Below are 19,660 nucleotides of genomic sequence, written 5' to 3'. Positions count from 1 at the left end.
TTTTTTTTTTTTTTTTTGGTTTTGGTTTTTCTCCGGTACCAGGAACTGAACTCACAACCTTGCGCTTGCCAGGCAGGCGCTTTGCCACTGAGCTAAATCCCCAGCCCCCGAAAGCCATTCTTTGTAGCTTTTTCTCTCCAGCTTCCCATTTCTTTGGGACCAACCAGTTAGTGTCCTCTCCTCAACTGTCAGCACTCAACATGTGAATTTTGGATACCAACATTCAGATACTAGCACTAATTCTGAAAATAGAGTTTGGGTAGCTGAGAGAATGACATAGAAAAAGTGAAGCCACAACATAACACAATGGCAGCCTTATTGAACCTTAAAAGGGAATGCAATTCTGATACATGCTATAGAAGGATGAACTTGAGGGCATTATGTTAAATGAAATAAATCAGACAAAAGGACCAATACTGTATGATTCCATTTGTCTGAAGTATCTAGAACTGGCAAATTCACACAGACAGAAAGGATAATAGAGTTTATTATCCTGGAGGGCAGGAGGAATGAGATTTATTGTGTAATGGGCACAGAATTTCTTTTCTTAAAAAAAGTTTATGGAGGTATGATTGACATATAAAATTAATGCATCCATCTTAATGAGTTTGGAGATATATACCTGTGAAACCATCACCACAGCTGCTGCCATAAACATACACATCACCTCCAAAAGTTTCCTGTGGCCCTCTTTATTTGTGATAACAATAAACATGAGCTCTACCCTGATAGCAAAATTGTCAGTATCCAACATGGTATTGTTAACTACAGGCAATTTATTATCCATCCAGTAGACCTCTGGTACTTGTTCATCCTTCATAACTAAAACTTTATATCCTTGAACCAACACCATCCTGCTGCCCACTGGCAGCCACCATTCTGTACTGGGCTTCATGGGTTGAACTATTTAAAATTTCTCGTATAAGTGGTATCATATAATATGCCCTTCTGTGTCTGGCTTATTTCATTTACAATAATGTCCCTTAGGTTCATCGATGTTGTTGCAAACAGTCAGGTTCTTCCTTTCTAAGGCTGAATAATTCTCTCTCTCTCTCTTTTACATTTTCTTTGTCCATGCTAAGGGTGTAAACTTTCTGTTTGGAATTATGAAAAAGCTCTAGAAATGGATAGTGGTGGTTGCACAGCATTATGAATATACTTTTTGCCACAGAATTGTGCACTTAAAAATGGTTACAGTGTCAAATGACTCAAGTTTATCTTTCTTTAAGGCAGTAGTATTGCATTGTGTGTAAATATTTTTTTAATCCATTCATCTGTTGATATGGTATTTCCAAGATTTAGCTATTATGAATTGTGCTGCTATAGGGCTGGGGATGTAGCTAAGCAGCACAAGCACCTGCCTGGCAAGCACAAGGTCCTGAGTTCGATTCCCATTACAAAAAAAAAATTGTGCTTCTATAAACATGGGTATGTATATACCATTGGGTATGATGTCTTTAACTCTTTTGGGAAGATACCTAGAAGGGGAATAGCTGGGTCAAATGGAATTTCTACTTTTAGTGTTTTGAGGAATCTCCATACTGATTTCCATAGTGTATGTGTGAGTTTACAGTCCCACCAACAATGGAGAAGGGTTCTTTTCTCCCCATAGCCTCACCAGCATTTGTTATTGGTTGACTTCTTGAAGGTAGCCATTCTTTCTGGAGTGAGATAAAATCTCAGTTTTGCTTTAATTTGCATTTCTCGAATGACCAGTGATGTTGAACATTTTTGGGGCGGGGGCGGTTATTTTTCTGGTACCAGGAATCAAACTCACAACCTCCTGCTTGCCAGTGCTGTGCTGCTGAGCTAAATCCCCAGCCCCAGATGTTGAACAGTTTTTTCATGTATTTATTGGTTGTTTATATTTCTTCATTTAAGAAGTATCTATTCATTTCAGATGCCCATTTTGAATTGGGTCTTTAAATTTGGGGGATTTAATTTTTCAAATTTTAAAAATATATTCTAGATATTAGTTTTTTGCCTATGGAGTGACTGGCAGATATTTTTTCCATTCTGTAGGTTGTCTCTTCACTCTGTCAGTAGTTTCTTTTGCTGTGCAGAGGCTTTTTAATTTGATGTGATCCCATTTGTTGATTCTTGATATTGTTTCTTATGCAACCAGGGTTTTGTTCACAAAGTCTTTGCCTACACCTGTGTCTTCAAGAATTTTACCTATTTTGTCTTTCAGCAGATTAAGTGTTTCTGTTCTAATGTATAGATCTTGAATCCATTTTAAATTTAGTTTAGTGCATGATGACAGACATGAGTCTAAGTTCAGCCTTTGGCATGTGGATAGCTAGGCTTCCTAGCAGCATATGTTAAAGAAGCTGTCTTTCCTCCAGTGCAGGGAATTGCTCCCTTTGTCAAATATAACATAGCTGAATGTGCCTAGAGTTGTACTATATCTTCTGTTCTGTTCCACTGATACACCAATCTGTGTTTTTGTCAATACTATGATATTTTTATCACTATAGCTTTGTAGTATAACTTGAAATCTGGGTTTGTAATTACCCCTGCCTTGCCCTTATTGCCCAGAATTGCTTTTGCTATGCTAGGTTTCTTCTGGTTCCATATGAATTTTAGAAACTAGGATTTTCTCCTGTTCTGTAAGGAATGTTATTAGTATTTTGATTGAGATGGCATTAAATCTGTATAACAGTTTTGGAAGTATGGCCATTTTGACTACATTGGTTCTACCTATCCAGGAAGAAGGGGTAGCTTTCCATTTTTTTCTTTTTTTTTTTTATTTTTAAGAGAAAAAAGAAAAAGCCAGTAGAAACAACACAGAATTTCAAAACAAGTTGATAGGAAATTTCATTAGGAAATTAAAAATGGTTATTATACTGCATATTGTTATCTTCAAAGTAGTTGCTCAGATTACCAGATAGAGGAATGCAAAATTGGTCAAACAATATAAGCACTAACTGTTCCTTTAAATGAACTAGTAGAAATTAGTAGTGCAATTATCTTAGCTATCTTCTTTCTATATATTTTTAAAAAATATTTTCCCCCTTCTTTTCTCCTTTCCACCATCCCAGTTGTTCTTTCCTTTTCAGCAGTTTCTTTCCCTTTCACAATATCTATTGTACCTTTTGGATCTTAATTACTCTTTCAGTTTCTTACACTAGGGAGACAATTTGATGTTTATACATACAAGATTTATTTCACTTATGATTATGGTCTCTAGTTGCATCCATTTACCTATAAAAGGCTTGAGTTGATCTTTCTTTATAGCTGTAGTACTCCATTATATAAAAATACCACATCTTTTTTTATTCATTCCTCAGCTGATGGGAAGTCCATCATAAGCACTACAGCAAAGCACTGACGAGAAAACTAAAGATTGCTAGACTGATCACTTAAGCATTTCATACATGTATGCAGGAAAAAATGCAAGCACCACAGAAAGACAAACGTGAACTGAGAAAAGTATTTAAAATACATTGACATCAAATGGGACACAGAATGAATACTTACAAACAGTACAGATAAGTGAATGAGAAAAAGCAGAGGATGGCGTGAAGCTCAGTGGGAAAGAACTCGCCTGGGGTATGTGAGACCATGGGTTTGAGTCCCCAGTCTGTCTGTCTGTCAGTGGAAATCATGGACAAAACAATACTTTATTCACAACAGGCTGGAATTAAATGGCCAATAAATGTGCAAAAAGAAAAACAAACACCTTTTAACCTCAGTAGTAATTTTTACCTCTTATATTGGTCATTTTGTGTATTTTTGGACAGTAATTTTTTTGTCCTTTGCAGGGAAACAGCCATTTCTTTGCGGAGAAGAGTGGTATTTGGTACAGGAAACATACAGAGTAACTTGGTAATAGAAGTTAAAAACTCTAGAAATTTGTACAAGTTAGCAGTTCCACTGTAAGATTTTTTTTGTTGTAAGAAAAAGAAATATATGCTTACAAGTGTGTTCTTTATAACATTATCTATTATGAAAATTTGGAAGCAATATGTGTCAGTATAAATGTCAAAAATCAGAAGTTGCTTAAGTAAGTGACTAAGCACTTTTTGCATAACAGTATTGAGTAATTTGGGAAATATTAGGTTAAGAGAATAAGCCACAAAAGTATTTTTACTTTTATTTATTTATTTTTTGGTACTGGGAATTGAACTCAGGACCTTGTGCTTGTCAGGCAGGCACTTGTGCCACTGAGCTGTATCCCTGGCCCCCCCAAAATATTTTTAAACCAGTCCCATAATCTGAGATCTTTGGGAGGCTGAGGCAGGAGGATTGCAAATTGGAGCTCAGCCTGGGCAGTTTAGAATGCCTCAAAACAAAAACAAAAACAAAACAAAAAACCAACTAAAAAAACCCAAAAAACAAAAAGAGCTAAGGATGTAGCCCAGGATTCCCTGTGTTCAATTTTCAATATTTAAAAAAAAGCAATCAGAGAACAAATACTAGTTGCTAAAAAAAAAAAAAAGACTGCCTATATGCATATAAAAATAAGATTGTGCTGATAGTGCAGAATTGCAGAATGTTGATAGTTTTCCAGATGGCAGAATGCAGGATAATTTTCAATTTCTTCTTCCTGCTTTTCTTTATTTTCCACAGTTAAAAAATTGTTTATGCCCTTTGGTGGTGCAAACCTGCAATCCTAGGATCTGAGAGTCTGAGGGAGGAGGATCATGCTGATTTCAAGGCCAGCTTGGACTATATAATGAGTTCAAGGCCAGCCTGGACTGCATAGTGAGAACCTGCCTCAAAAACAAGACAAAAAATTCATTGTTTACAACTAAAAATATACTTGTTAACATACATGTGTTCCTATATTTCAGTTACTCCTTTGAATGTAATTCCTTACCTCCAGAAGGGGGATCAGAAATCTTTTCTCCATATTCTACTCCCATAAAAAAAAAGAAAAAATCTAGGTGTAGCTCAGTGGTAGAGCAATTGCTTAGCACATGAAAAGCCTTGGCTCCATCCCTAGCACTAAAAATAAACCAAACCAAACCAAACAAACACCCCCCCCACACACACACACCCAACCAAACCAATCCAGGAATTACATACCAAAAGCAGATGAAATAAGGAGCTTAGAGAAATACATAACATTCCAGTCTCTGGTATGGTAAGATGAGGACACAGACCAGGACGCTATAATGTTCATGGTAAAGCTTTTGAAGGGATGATGCAGGCTCCTCAATTTTCCTACCTGTTGTGGGTTGAATTATGCCCCCTCTTGAACTTTATATGCTGAAGTCCTAATTCCTATATGTACCTCAGGATGTGGCCATATTTAGAGACATGGCCTTGAAAGAGGTAATTAAAGTAAAATAAGGTCATGGTGAGATGTAGGTCCCAATCTTACCTGACTAGTGACCTTGTGAGAGGCGATGAAGGCACAGGCATAGAGGAAGACCGTGTGAAGCCACAGGCCACCTATCAGGCAAGGAGAAAAGCCTCAGAGGAGACCAATTCCATGGACACCTTCATCTTGAACTGCCAGCTCCCAGAACTGTGAAAGAATCCATTTTTGTTCAGCCACACCGTCTGTGCTTTGTGACTGCAGCCTGAGCAAACCCCACAAGTGCCTTAGCAGCAGAGGGGTCTTCTTTGGGAGCCCATCCCAGAAGAGGTTCAAAGTAGCTTAGAGCACCCACAAAATTTCTCAGAAGCCTTGTTTAATAAGCTAAAGTGTGAACTCATATCAGACAGTTTAGTATAAAATATTTTATTATTATTATTATTATTTTTTTTGGTACTGGGAATTGAACTCAGAACCTTGTGCTTACCAGGCAGGCGCTGTGCCACTGAGCTACATCCCCAGCCCAGTATAAAATATTGTAAATTAATTTCCACAAAGCAAAAATAATTAAGTCCTGCCCTCAGCCACTTCCGCAGTGAACAATGGAGGAGGATGGAGAAGCCACCACTGGGGTGTTGGGCTTCAAAAAATTTGGCCACTGGATTTCATTTGCTGATGACAACTTTTCTGGGCCACGGTTTCCTCATCTGTATAGTAAGAGTCATAATATGTAGTCAGGATCTTCCGACTAAATGTGAAGACTGAAAGGTAATAATGGAAAATATTTCGTTTGGTGTCCCACACCTATACTGGTACCAACATGCTCAGGGTTGCTCCAGGGGCAAAAGAAAATGAAAGAAGGATTAATGCATTAAGTTTAGGGATGTTAGAAGGGAATCCCTGTTAATCTATGTGCATCAGTTGCTCTATATCTGAATGGACGCCCTTCTGGGTATTACATCAGCATATGGTCAACACCTCGCCCCACCCTCCTCTTTGGTATTAGCTATAAGGAAGAGATTGTCAGAAAGCGACATCTTGTGGCCTTTGCGGGTACTGCCCTCCAGTGTACTTGGTATTTTTTTTCATCTTTTGGTAAGGATTTAAAGGCATCACCAAGCAATATCCCGGGCCCCCAGCATATCCAAAACAGGTGAATTATTAATTCGATACCATTAAATAAATTAAATTTATTTTAAGATTTGAAAAACCCACTTATTTAGTGAAGGCCTGTGTGACTGATTTTCTACCAAGAAAATCACTCATTTATGTTCAGTGTAAGAGTTTATTACATGCACTAATAAAGTATTGTATTTCAGATTATTTGAAGATATCTTGCTGTTTCTTTTCTTTGTGCCAGGACTCGAACTCAGGACCTTGCACTTGCCAGGCAGACACTGTGCTGCTGAGCTATATCCCCGGCCCTTGAAGATATCTTCCAAAATATTTTTTCTTTTCTTACAGTGAGATAATTTTATTTCTTTATTAAGAAAAGAGTATTTACACAAATCTGATTATATAGGTTTTTCTGAAAATATGTTTTAATATTTTGGGCTTTCTAGTTAGCAAAGTATCATATATTTTCTAATATATTTATTTGAGTAATATTTTCTGTTGATAATAAGTCCTAACAATTCATGTTAGACATATGATTTTCAAATACAGATGTCTTAAGAGAATTAGGTTCATTCAGCCTGCAAGTCATTTGCAAATAGAAGTTCTCACTCGTTTTTTCTGTAAATATTGGGTTAGACAAATAGTGATTAGTAGAAATTGGAGGACTGAGAAGTAATTTTAAATTTTGCATACATACCTCTTAAAATGATCTCAGAGGCTGAAAAGGGCTCACTGAGCTACCTGACAGAATTCTTATTTGTTTGTTTTCTGATACTAGGGATTGAACCCAAGGTCTTTGCACTGAGCTACATCTCCAGCCCTTTTTAAAATTAAAAAAAATTTTTTTTGAGATAAGGTCTTATTATGTAATTCAGACTGGCTTTGAACTCACTGTGTAGCCCAAACTGGCCTTGAACTTGCAGCAGTCCTTCTGCCTCAGCCTCCCACATAGCTGGGATTACAGATGTGCACCACCACAGCTGGCCCTCAGAGCATCCTTGTAACAGCTACTTCATCAGCCAAATGTTGCTTGACTGAACATAGTGGAAATTCAGCTGCACATGTCAAGTGTAGTGCTCGGTTAAAATCCTGAAACAAATGATCAGATGTAGGATTATGTGGAACATCCTTCTATTATATGCTCTAATTCAAATTCTGAATATGAAGCAGGTTCTACAAAAAAATTTTAGTTCCAAGGAAATGTCCTTTTAAACTTATTTTGTATTTTAAAGAGTGAGGAAACATGGAGAATAGTTTTAGCTTAATTTTCACAAATGTGTAAGCCTGAGGAATAAAAAACTGGATTTCTGTGTTGTATGTTTTTGGTATGCTTGGCAAGAAATGTAGTAACATCATTTACTGGGTGGAGGAAGGAAGTTCCCATGAGAAGCTAGCTATCAAAACCTGGCACTATCCTCATAACCTTTCTAGTGTCTCTGGAGGTAGGGTGTTTGGGTTTAAAGTCTGACTTCATTGCTCACTGGCTGGGTAACTTTGGACAAATGTTATGGTTTGTGTCTGCAGGTCCCCCCAAATCCTTATGCAGTCATGGGGCGAGCTTCTAGTCTAGATTTTTGATTGATCCATAGTCCAATGCGGGATTAAGGATGTGAGTGCTACACCTGCCCTGGGGCGGGTAGTTTGCATATAATGTAAAGGAGGAAAAGAGGCTTGCTTGCCACTCCTCCCTTTTGCACTTGTTGCTTTTGCTGTCTTCCACAGCCATGAAAGGTTGCCTTGTGCCGTGTGCCACTCTGCCTTGGAGCCAGCCAAGTATGGACTGAAACCTCCACAACTATGAGCTAAATAAACCTTTCCTTCCTTAATTTTGGGCGTCAGGTATTTTGTCTCAGCAACGAGAGAAAAGTAACTAAGACAACAAATAACCTAACCTGTCTGAAACTGATTTTCTCATCTGTGTTAATGAGGGCAATTATAATATCTATCCTGTAGTGTTATTAGGGGATTATGTAAAATAAAACATTTCAAGTGCTTAGCACAAAGACTTCCCCTAGAAGGTGTTAAACCGTTAGCTACTACTATTATCATGCATTCTAAGAATCATTGGATCTTTGAACTCCTAGGAAGTTTCTAACATTCACTCGACCCAGGTCATTCTCCAAACACTCTTACTTTTATTCCAGGCTAGCCAACGAAGTAGTTTTTCTGTATGTTGCCAGCTTCGTTAAAGTAACAGAAGACTTTGAGCTTTCCTAAACAGGAGTGAACTAGATAGTAATGTTCCTTCAATGAGGAATAAGTTCCCTTTAAAAAAGCACAATGACCACTGTGCTGGAGTGGCTGATGTAGCCTCATGCTAGCAGTTGTCACAAATCCCACAAATTGCCTTTCTCCTCTCTTGGGTTTCTGGGAGCCTATTCCCAGGTCTGTGTACAGACAGATGGCCTTTTGGTGACCCAAGCTGTTCATATGTGCTGCAAATCTCAAAATGACAGAGGTGCAGGGAGAGAGGGAGAACTGAGGTGAGCATAGCTCTGTATCACTGTTTCACATGAAGATTCAGAGCCATGGAATATAGCAAAAGTCATCCACTCAAATGCCTACAGAGAGAAGGCAGGTGGTAAGACACATGAGTGAAGTGGGCGGGGTGTGAGGGGAAAGCCCCACAGTGCAGGGAGAGTGCCAAGTGTCAGATGGTGGTGTTAACAGGGAGTGGTGGAGGCTGTGAGCGGAAGAACAAACGCAAGACCTTTATGCAGGAGGGCCCCTACTTGGCTCTGTTCTGCTTTTCAAGAGAACCTAAAAATATGGATTTAATTTAAATAATAATAATAATAATAATAATAATAATAATAATAAATAATAATAGAAACACTTTGTAGGCAAACATTGTACTCTAGTGAAAGAAAACCCATTTCCATCACAGGACCATGTTATTAGGTTGCAAACCCTGCAATGTGAATATCTTTGGGCTTCTCCACTGCACTCTCTTGCCCACTGCAGGAATTGCCTCTCATCTTTCTGTGTGAACCTTTCCTTGGTGGGGTGGTCACTTCCATTATGCAATCTGTTACAATGACTGAGCCAAAAGTGCCTTTATGAAATTTGCTGCAGTTTGTCCTCTTTTGTCCTTTTGGAGAGATCTTAGTCTATTTTCTGTTACTGTAATAAACACCTGGGGCAAGATATTTTGTAAAGAGATTTATTTATCTCGTGGTGTTGGAGACTTGCTTTGTAATGATCCACTCTTATGAGAACTAACCAGGGTCTTATGAAAACTACATTCATCTTTTCCAAATTTAGCATCCCTGAAAACATAACCATTTTCCACGAGACTCCAACTCTTAAAGACTCTACGACTTCTCACACCCCACACAGGAAACCACGTTTCCAGCACATAAATCTTTGGTGGACGTACTCAAACTGTATCAGGGAGTAATGGGACACCTTTTATATATGATGGCTACATATTCTCATATGTAGTTTTGTCATGCTATGTTTTCCACTGCTCCCAACTTTGCCTTAAACTGTGATGCCCATAAGAGGGTTTCTAAGTTTGTCACTAGCTGGTCCCCTCAGAAACCTCATGGCCAGAACTGGAAGTCTGATGGCAGGACAAACACCTTCCATCTTCCAGATGCTAAGCTATACCCTGAGGTTACGCCCCTGTTCCCTTTTAATTTCTTAATTTTAATTTTTTTGTAGTGCTGGGGATCAAATTGAGGATCTCACATCTAGGTTCCATCCCCAGCAAAACAAAAATGAAACTAAACAAAACACCAGTTGTTATGAGAATAATAAGAAAATACTGTAAACAACTTTATGCCAATAAACTTGATAACTTCCACATAATGGTCAAGAATAAAAGGAATACTCAGAGAGCTCACTTATAAAGGAAAAGAAAACCAAACACATCTATAACAATTGAAGACTGTGAGTTAGTATTTCAAAGCTGCAAGTTTTTAATGGATTCAAAAAGCACTTGCCAGTTCTTATAGACATTCAAGGGTCTGATTATTCTAATGTTACACACACACTTTTCCTGAGACTAAATATGAGAAGACACCCTGCACTTCATTTCGTGAAGTCTTGATTCCAAAGCCAAGATAAAAAGAAACAACAAAGGTCTAATTTATCCATGATTTTAGATGCAAAAACCCTCACGAAGAGAGAAATGAAAACAAGTGTCCACACCAAATGGACAATGGTTGGGCCATCATAGCAAGATATTGAGAAAAAGGAGTTGAAAGTGTAGCCTCGCTCCTTCCTCTCTCCCTCCCTCTTCTTCCTTCCTTCCTTCCTTCCTTCCTTCCTTCCTTCCTTCCTTCCTTCTTTCCCTCCTTCCCTCCTTCCCTCCTTCCTTCCCTCCTTCCCTCCTTCCCTCCTTCCCTCCTTCTCTCTTTCCCTCCTTCCTTCCACTGAGGCTTGAGCCTAGGACCTCACACATGCTAGGCAAGTGTTCTACTCCCGAGCTACACTGTAGCTCTAAATATGGGTTTCTGGCTCTGCTTTGATCCCAGCACTTTCTTCCCTCCCATCTTCTTCCTTTCCTCCCTACTTTTTAGTTTTCCTTTCCTTTCTAGTCCATGTTCTCATCAACTCATTGGTCATCCCTTGTCTCATGGAAAAAACCCAGAGCTGGTATCTCTCCCCAGAGTGGGGAATGTCTTCTAACCTTGCCGCCCCACCCTGGATGTGGGCGGAGTCCTCCTGCTGGATCCCAGGGACCTTAGTGCTCCAGATTCCATGGGCAGGGGGTGGGGAGCAGAAGGAGCCCCACCAGTGGGCACTGGGGGCAGAGGGTCGTGTCTTGCACAGCTTTTGCTTGACCCTCGGCAAAGCTTCCAGCTTCCAGCTCTTACTGGGCTCCCTCCTGACACAGAGATGGCCCTGCCTCTTCAGCCAGCTTGGACTGACTTTGTACCCCCATCTTTACTCTTCTCCAGTTGCTGGCGTCTTCAGACATGCAGCCACCATGGCCATGGCAGATGTCTATGTGACTGAGCCCTGGCACTACCATTGTACCATTGTCACTGTGGACCAGCACAGAGCTGCCTCTGCCCTTCTAGATGCCCCTGCCCTTAAACCCAACTGTCCCCAAGGCCCTGGTTGTCAGACAGGTATTGTTGCAAGCTGTTGGTTTGCTGCAGTTTCCCTATGCTTGAGTTGCCTGGGTCAGAGGCCTCTGACCCTCAGTTGCAGCCCTGACCCTCAGGAAATGTGATGGGTGAGTCTTAGGGGTCTGCATCTCTGTATCTGTCTCTCTTGTCTCCTGCAGTACTGGGGATTGAACCTAGAGCCTTTGCAACCCTTTTCAAATTTATTATTTGAGACAGGGTCTCACTGCATTGCTAAATTGAGCAGTCTGGGGTTGAACTTCTGATCCTTTTGTCTCAGCCTCACAGAGTTCGGGGATTACGGATGAAGCCCTCATGCCTGGTTTGCAACTCTCTTATGACATGAAAAAAAATGTGCTTCATTTCAAGATAATCTACACAAAATGAGATACGCGTACCCTGGGTCACCCGAAGCAGTTGTGCACCGAGGCAGGTTGAGGACGTGGCAAGGAGGGCACACAGACTGACACAGACCGCAGGGTCCCCAGCTGGCTCCACATCCCGCCGAGCGACCCAGGACAGCACTCACCCTCTGTGCAGGAGCCTGTAGCTGCAAGAGGGTGGTGGTAATGGCTTCTACTCTGAGGTCCCTGTGAGAGCTGAAGGAAAGGACACTGGCCAAGCGGCCAGCCCCCTGCTTAAGAGGCAGCTACGCTCAGTCACAATCCGACTGTGTGTTCTCTGGTGGCCCCAGGATTAGTGAGACTCCTGAGAAAAACCAACAAAGGTGGATTTGCAGGGAAATGATGTGTTAGAGCCGAGTGAAGGCATGCTAAGTAAATGAAGCTTTCACAGACGTTTAAATAAAGACAAACAGTGTGAAAATGGAGTCATCTCACCAGGCTGGCAGAACTCAAAGGAACGTGCCCTGGAGCGGTCAGGCTGTGCTTGCTGCTCCGTGAGCTGCTGTTTGTTCTTCAGCAAAACCTCATCTATCTGATGCCATCCATGTTAATAGGACTTTTACTGGTTTTGTCATTTTGTTTGTACTTAATTTATACATTTTTTTGGCTTTTATATGAAGGCTGTAAGCGTCAGTTTATATCTAGTTTGAACATATTTAGCTAACTTTATAAAAATAATTGAAGCCAATGTTGTGCTTTAAAAGGTGCCCATATGTTTTTCAGGTCTGGGATACCCTGCTCTGGGTCTTTCCCCTTGGAATTCTGGTGGAAGGAGACTTCCTGTGAGTGCAGGAACTTTCCTGTTACAGGTGTGGTGGACAAGCCCAGTGGGGAGCAGCAAGGACCGTGTGGGGGCACAGTGACCAAACGAATCTTGCTTAGGCACTAGCAGAGCCAGCAGCCTCTCCAGCTTTTTCCTGTTCCTGGGGTTTTGAGTGTCAAGTGTTTATTTTGTGACTCAGTTGATCATGGTGCTACTTGTTTTTTTCCCCTAGTATTTCTACTATTGTATTGCATTTAGTCTTTGAGAATTATGGCTGTGTATAGGATAACATGTTCCTGTTGCTTGTTGGAATTATTTGGAGGGAGGTTGTTCCCCCAATTCATATGCCTGAAGCTTGGTTCCCAGTATGACAGTATTAAGGTGTTAGTCCCCCAAAAATCAGAAATGAGGCCAGATGTGGTGGTGCATACCTGTAGTCTTAGCATTGAGGAGGCTGAGGCAGGAGGATTGCTGTGAGTTGGAGGCCAGCTTGGGATATCTAGTGAGTTCAAAGCCAGCCTCAACTCACAACATAGTGAGATCTTATCTCAAAACAAAAGTAAAAGGACCTTGGGATGTAATCCAGTGCAAAAGCCCTGGGTTTGATCCTCATTACTACCAAAAAATAATAATTAAAAAATAAGGTTAATGGAAGGTAATTAAGTCATGGGGCATTGCATTGGCATGGATTAATGCTGGTCTTGAGGAGTGTATCTGTTCTCATGCGAGGAGGCTGTATAAAGCAAGGCCACCCACCACACATCCACTTAACACTTCACTCCTTCTCCTCTGAGCCAGTTCCCTTTCTGCTTTTCTATGTTGTGACTCAGCCAAGGGGGTCTTTACCAGAGGCCGAACAGGTGGGGCTGGCCAATCTTGGTCTTAGAGGCTCCCAAATTATGAGCTAATTTACTCTACTTTATGAAGTAGCCAGACTTGGGTATTTTGTTTTAGCCACACAAGACAGACAAAGTCACTTACATAAGTGGGATGTCAGTAAGGGAGACCATACCCAGTGAGATCTAGCTGTGATTAACCCAGACTTCCTCTTCTTCTCATGCTTGGATCTGGAGAAGACCAGTTTCCATGGACTTTTAGGGATGTTTTTCTTTTCTTTTTTGGGGTGCTGAGCATTGAACCTGGGGAGTACTGAGCTACTACGTCTCTAGCCCTTTTACTTTTTAAATTTTGAGAGAAGGTCTTGTTAAGTTGTCCACGCTGGCTTTAAACTTGCAATCTTCATGCCCCAGCCTCCTTAGTAGCCGGGATTATGGGCACATCCCACCATGCACGCCTGCTTTCTGGGAGCACTTGTATGTTCACAGATACAACCTGCTTGTACACAGAGCGTATTTCCGTGGTTACTTCTTCTTTTATCTCTACACTGGCCTCCATCTGAGCAGAAGTTGCCCTTTTCCTTCATTTCCATCAGAACCCACAAAGCTTTTGCTTATATGGTAAATGTTACTGAAGGTTGGGGGATATTTGGCCAGATGGAGTAAAATGAAGGCACGGAAGAGGGTTTACTTCATGACAACACAAATGAGTTAAAACCAAGAGCCTGACATCCCTATTCTTACAAGTCTTGTAGCTGCACTGCCCTGCTGCCTGACCCCATCCTGTCCTCCTTCACCTCTTTCTCCTTCTACCCCCGAACTTCAAGTCCTTTCTAATAGAACTGCTTTGCTGTCCCTTTTCCAGCCTTGTCTTGAGACTCTCCCTTTGCCCCTGACGCAGCCTGGCACGATGCCTTCCTTACCAGTGCTCCTCCTGAGAGGCCTTCTGCGGTCGGGAGGTCAGATGGTGTTGGCTGCCCTACAGCACTCCCAGAAGCTATTCACTGCATGTTCCTCTCATCTGGGAGCCGCACAGGATCTATAAAACACTTCCACCTACATAAGCCCTTTTGGCCGTCAGAGGAGCACCAGGTGAGGTATCATGTCCATTTAGCAGATGTGGGACCAGAAGCTCAGAGAGATTGACTAAATCATTCAAAGCCATGCAGCCAGCCAGGCACGGTAGTGCATGCCTGTGATTCTAGTACTCTGGGAGGCTGAGGCAGGAGGATCTCAAATTGAGCCCAGCCTGGGCAATATAGCAACTTAGTGAGACCCTTTCTCAAACATAAAAAATAGAAAAGGTCTGGAGATGTGACTCGGTGCAAAAACCTTGGGTTCAAGCCCTAGTACTGAAAAAAAAAAACAAAAAAAAAAGCCACATAAGCCAGGTAGGTGAGGGAGTAGAAATCAAGATCTAGGACTAATGATTTTGAGATATGACCCCTGTCACCACACACTGACAGAATGTGTGCTGTGCAATCAGCAATCCCATAAATTTTAAGCCTGTTGTCCTCAGGAGCAGCCATGGAGGCCCCAGCAGGTATAGACATCCTACAGAGCTGGACTGCAGTCCCTCCCCACACCTTGCTCTGGGTTCTCTCTTTTGCTGGATACTTAGCTCCTCATCTTCAGTTCTAGGTATAGGGCTATGTATGACTCACCATTCAAAAGTGAGATCTTAAGCCCTTTGTTTAACAGTCACTAAGAATTTCAACACAGAGCATTAAGCCAAGCATGGGACATTTAAAAATGACCATGCAGGTTGCAAGCCCTCAAAGCAGCACTGTCCGGATGATGTGTCCCCCAGGAGGTGTGCCCCAACTCCTCCCACTGGGTGAGGTGCTTATCACATGCGATTGTCCTCTCTTCATTATGTGTTGGCCTGGAGCCCGTGTCCTCCTCCTTGGATGTGAGTGCAGGCCCTGGTAAAGCACAGAGTTTCAGTGGATGTCTCGCTGGGGGCTGGGGCTCCTGAGAGTGGAAACTGCAGGAATAAGGCAGTGAGCCATTGTCTGCAGGCAGGCCTCATACAGCACCATGCTCTGTCAGACCAAGCATGGCTGTGTGAGCCCCTGGAATTTGCCAGGGTTTCCGGTGTGTGCTGGAAGTAGGGTAGGGGCCCATTTTCTCTTTGAAAGTTTGTTGATCGCTTTGTTCCCTGGGCCCCACAAATCCTGCTCTTCAAGGCCAATGAGTGACAAGCCACAGAGGTAAGGGACAAATAGGTGAACAAGGCGAAGACTACATATCAGACACAGAGCTCTTCCTGGGGACGTGCACCTTGGCACCAGTCCCTGGGTTCTCACTGTGGCTCACTGACCCTTCCTCAGCTTCTTGAGGTTTCCTTGATACAAAAGTCCACTTTGGATGTCCTTGCTTACTTCCCTACTCAGCGACATATGTGGGGCCAGGGAAATGCTGCCCAAATGTCTCCTCAAAACCAGAAGGGAAGAGGGCAGAAGACTCAAAAGTCTGGGATGAAATGAGCCTTCCTATCAAACTTGTTCTGATTCTATTGACCAAAATCCTCTCTGTGTATGTAGAAGGGGATGTGTCGGCTCAAAACTGAGAAGCCTAAGGGTAGGTGTATCTTTCAACATTGCTGGTCCTTGAGGCCCAGAGAGGTGGTCAGATGGAGGAAAGTTTTCAAACCTGCAAATAGAAATCCACGGCACGGGTTCGGATTAGCTGGGCTTTGGTAATGAGCATATCCTTTAACCAATCCTATGTTAAGAGGTGACAGCAAGGGCAGGCACTCCAGATTTTCTTCCAGTAGCTAGCCTGAACCTTGTCGCTGGCTTCTAGACTCTGAGAACACATTCCAGGAAGTCCCTTGTAGAGAACAAACTGCTGAGCACAGGTAACTGTCTGGAAGGTCGGGCCTTGGCTGGTACCACAGGCTATTTCCAGAAACTTCTTCTCATCCTCTCTTAGAGGACTCCAGCGGTGTCTCCACAGGCCAGAGTGAGGAGACCTCCAGGCAATGCTTTCTCAAAGGACTTCGCTTCAAAATACATTTATTTGAGAGTGGAAAATATTCTTTATTTTATTTTTACCTAAGAAATGAACTAGTCATAACAAAAAGGAGACAAGAGGACCCTTTATAGAAGTGCAACATTGCTCCTAGGCCTTTCCTTTAGATCTCAGTTCACACAAATCCTGGTCCTCAAGGCCAAGCAGGGCATTAAAAATTTTAGTAATGATGGTAATGAGGATTTTTTTTCAATACAACAGGCATTTCTCCCTTTTGGCTGTGCTAAGAAGAAAGACCAAGTGTTTTCATCAGTGGATACCAAATTTAGTGAAGATCCATGATGATTTCTCAAGAACCTGAACCTCTGTGACTTCGCTACCAGACAAGTGGTCTTTGTCTCATCCAATATCCAAGCTCTCAGTATCTTGAACAAAGAATTGAGCAAGACATACAGTAGTGAGAAAGGTTGGGATTTATTAAAGGAAAGCACACTCCAAAGAGTGGGAACAGGCTGATGAGTAAGTTTGAGAGCAACCTTGACTCACAGTGGCCTTGTCTGTTTTAGGTTTGAGGTTAAAGTACACTTTGGAGAGTTCCCAGTGGGCAGCACCCAAGGATGACAACATCCAGTAACAAAAGTACGTTCTCTAGAGGACAGGCTGGGCATGGCGGCGCATGCCTGTAATCTCAGCACCTGGGAGGCTGAGACATGAAAATCACTGCCAGTTTGAGGCCATCCTGGATTACATAGTGAGTTCACGGCCAGCCTGGACTACATAGTGAAACCCTGTCTCAAAAAGCAGGAACAAACAAACAAAAAACAGAGGGTAGGCAGAGCTCAGAGATGGTGACCACAGCAAATTCCAGGGTTGGTTTCCCTCTTGTTTTCCTTTCGGGGAGTGGTCGGGTGGTAACTAGGCTTCTTTCTGTTCAACTCTGAGTCTCAACCCTCACACTGGGGGCGGTGTTGAACTTAAATGAAACTACACAGAACCAGCCTGGCTGCCAAAGCCCACCAAGGGGGTCAAAGCTGTAATGCTAATGGGGGTTACTCTAAAGTTGTTAGAGCACATGAACTTCTTGGGCTCATCCTGGATGTCAAGGAAGTATGCTGACAGCAGGATTCTTTTGTGGTCTCCAAGGCATCCTGTCTGCCATGAACCTAAGGCCAGAAAGTTTCTCGTACTATCTCCTGCCTCAGAATGGCTTTACCTTGTAGTGTCTTCTGGCTATATTGCTGTCTGTAGTTCTGGGTGAAGTATGAGGAAGGAGGTTCCACAAAAAAGAGCCAGAGTCTTAAAGCCAGGACATCTGAGCTGTAGGCTTACTGTCTTGGTTATTTTCTTGTTGCTGGGACAAAATACCTGACACCCACAAGTAAAAGGAGGAAAGGTTTATTTTGGCTCACAGTTTGTAGGGGTTTCAGTCCATAGTCAGCTGGCTCCAAGGCAAGGCACATGGCAGATGGCATGGCAGAGGAGCAACAGTCCACAGCAGGGCAGGCAACAAGGTAGTGAAGTGGCAAGCAGCAGCTTCTTTTTCTCTTTTACCCATCCAGGCTATAAGTCTTTTAGGCAGCGCCACCCATACCCAGAGTGGGCCTTCTCATTATCCACACCCAGAACTATGATAAGCCAATTAGTGGACTAATCCAGTGCCATATACCCCTAATCCCAGTATCATACGCTCTAGATCCAACCACTTCTGAAAAGCCCCACCTATCAGTACTCGAGGCTTTGGGGAGACATCTAGATATAAAATATAGCACCTACCATCTCATGACTTTCTGGTTGACCTTGGCTCCAGTCACTGGGCCAGGGCTGGGGATTTAGCTCAGCTGCACAGCGCCTGCCTGGCAAGCGCAAGGTCGTGAGTTTGATTCTTGGTACCGGGAAAAAAAAAAAAAGTGACAGTCACTAGGCCTGTTTCCCCACTTGTACAATGAGAGATTGGATGAGATGTCTCTATAATTCTTTTTAGCTCTAGTTTTTGATAGTCCAGATCAAATATAAAAGTAAGACTGATCAGAACTGTGATTGTTCCTGTGTTTGCTATGGTGTCACTAATAGACCTTGGGTGACTCTCCCCTCCGCTTTGGAACTCTCTGCTACCCTGAAATACCTAGATCACGTGGCAAGGCTGTAGAAGAGGAGGTGTGGAGTGACAGACACAGAGGGAGCTCTCTTGGGGGCCTGGGATTCAGAAGGCCTGCTCCTCAGCAGGCTCTATCACAGAGGATCCTGTGCACTTGAAAACGCCAACCTGGGGATAGCCGTCCTATGAAGTCTGAGTCTATTCCCGCAGTTTCTGAAGCTCACACCCACTTCCATGGGCCCAGGCCTCCCTAGCTTGCTTTGTGCTTTGTCCTTTCTTTGTCTTCCAGACCCACACAGTGGCCATAATGTTCAATTCCGCAAAGCCTCAACAAAACCTGCTCTGAGCTACAGTGAACATCAGGCAAGCTGCCATGAGCCCTTTCTTCAGGGAGCTCATAATGCTGATGGGGCTATCATGTACCCAGTGCCACGAGAGAAGGCAGTACCTTCAGCCCAGAAAAAGACCATGAGAACATTTCCTGTTGGGTTACCCAGAATGATGAGACAGAACTGCTGACTGAAGGCACAGCATGACGGAAGAAGTGCAACCAGCGTTTGGGTGGCACAGGGATGCAGGTGGGGGGGGTGATGAACCTGGGAAGGAACACTGGGCCAATCTCAACAGGCTGTGAAGGCCTGGAGTGTGAGTTTGGGCTGGAAGACAGAGAGTTTTCCATGTTGGTCAAGGCCCTTTGGGTTGCAAGGGAGGGAACCGACTTTGCACTAACCCCAACAGAAAGGGCAATTTATGGGTGAACAGAGAATCCAAGGAAGGCCTGAATGACCTAGCAGGTAAGGAAGCCCAGGACACTCTTGGCTTTTAGGAACAGCTAATCAGGGCTTCAGACCCCATCTCAATCCTATTTTTCTTGGTTGGCTCCATTTTTCTTTTTTGGGGCAGACTAACTTTCTCTACATGGAGGAATTTTGGGGAAGGGACTTATTGGCCCAAGCTTAGGGCAGCTTCCCACCCCTTGATCCATCAGAAGTTGGAGTTGCATGTTCACAGAACTGTCCTGTTGTCAGCAGAAGGCAGGGAGGGCAGGACCAGAAAGAAGGTACAACGCTGAGCAGGCAACCCTAGAACAATCTCCTAAGTTTTCTGAGCAGAGCAATATGGCCCC

The 19,660-nt window shown here is 42.8% G+C and overlaps 1 long non-coding RNA gene across 1 annotated transcript in view; it reads left to right on the top strand.

Moving 5' to 3' along the window:
- The window catches only part of LOC106148313, a 24,117-nt gene extending 4,488 nt beyond the window's left edge, over positions 1 to 19,629 (top strand). Inside the window, exons 3-4 of the long non-coding RNA XR_001233654.1 lie at positions 16,701 to 16,958; positions 18,824 to 19,629. This is a non-coding gene — a long non-coding RNA (uncharacterized LOC106148313). The remainder of the gene's footprint in view (positions 1 to 16,700; positions 16,959 to 18,823) is intronic.
- The last annotated feature ends 31 nt before the right edge of the window (positions 19,630 to 19,660 follow it).

Source organism: Chinchilla lanigera, unplaced genomic scaffold (assembly GCF_000276665.1).
Source record: "Chinchilla lanigera isolate Chin_1 unplaced genomic scaffold, ChiLan1.0 scaffold00018, whole genome shotgun sequence".
NCBI classification, from domain to species: domain Eukaryota; kingdom Metazoa; phylum Chordata; class Mammalia; order Rodentia; family Chinchillidae; genus Chinchilla; species Chinchilla lanigera.
The sequence above is the reverse complement of the archived record's forward strand: the minus strand, read 5'-3'. Positions and strand labels throughout refer to the sequence as shown.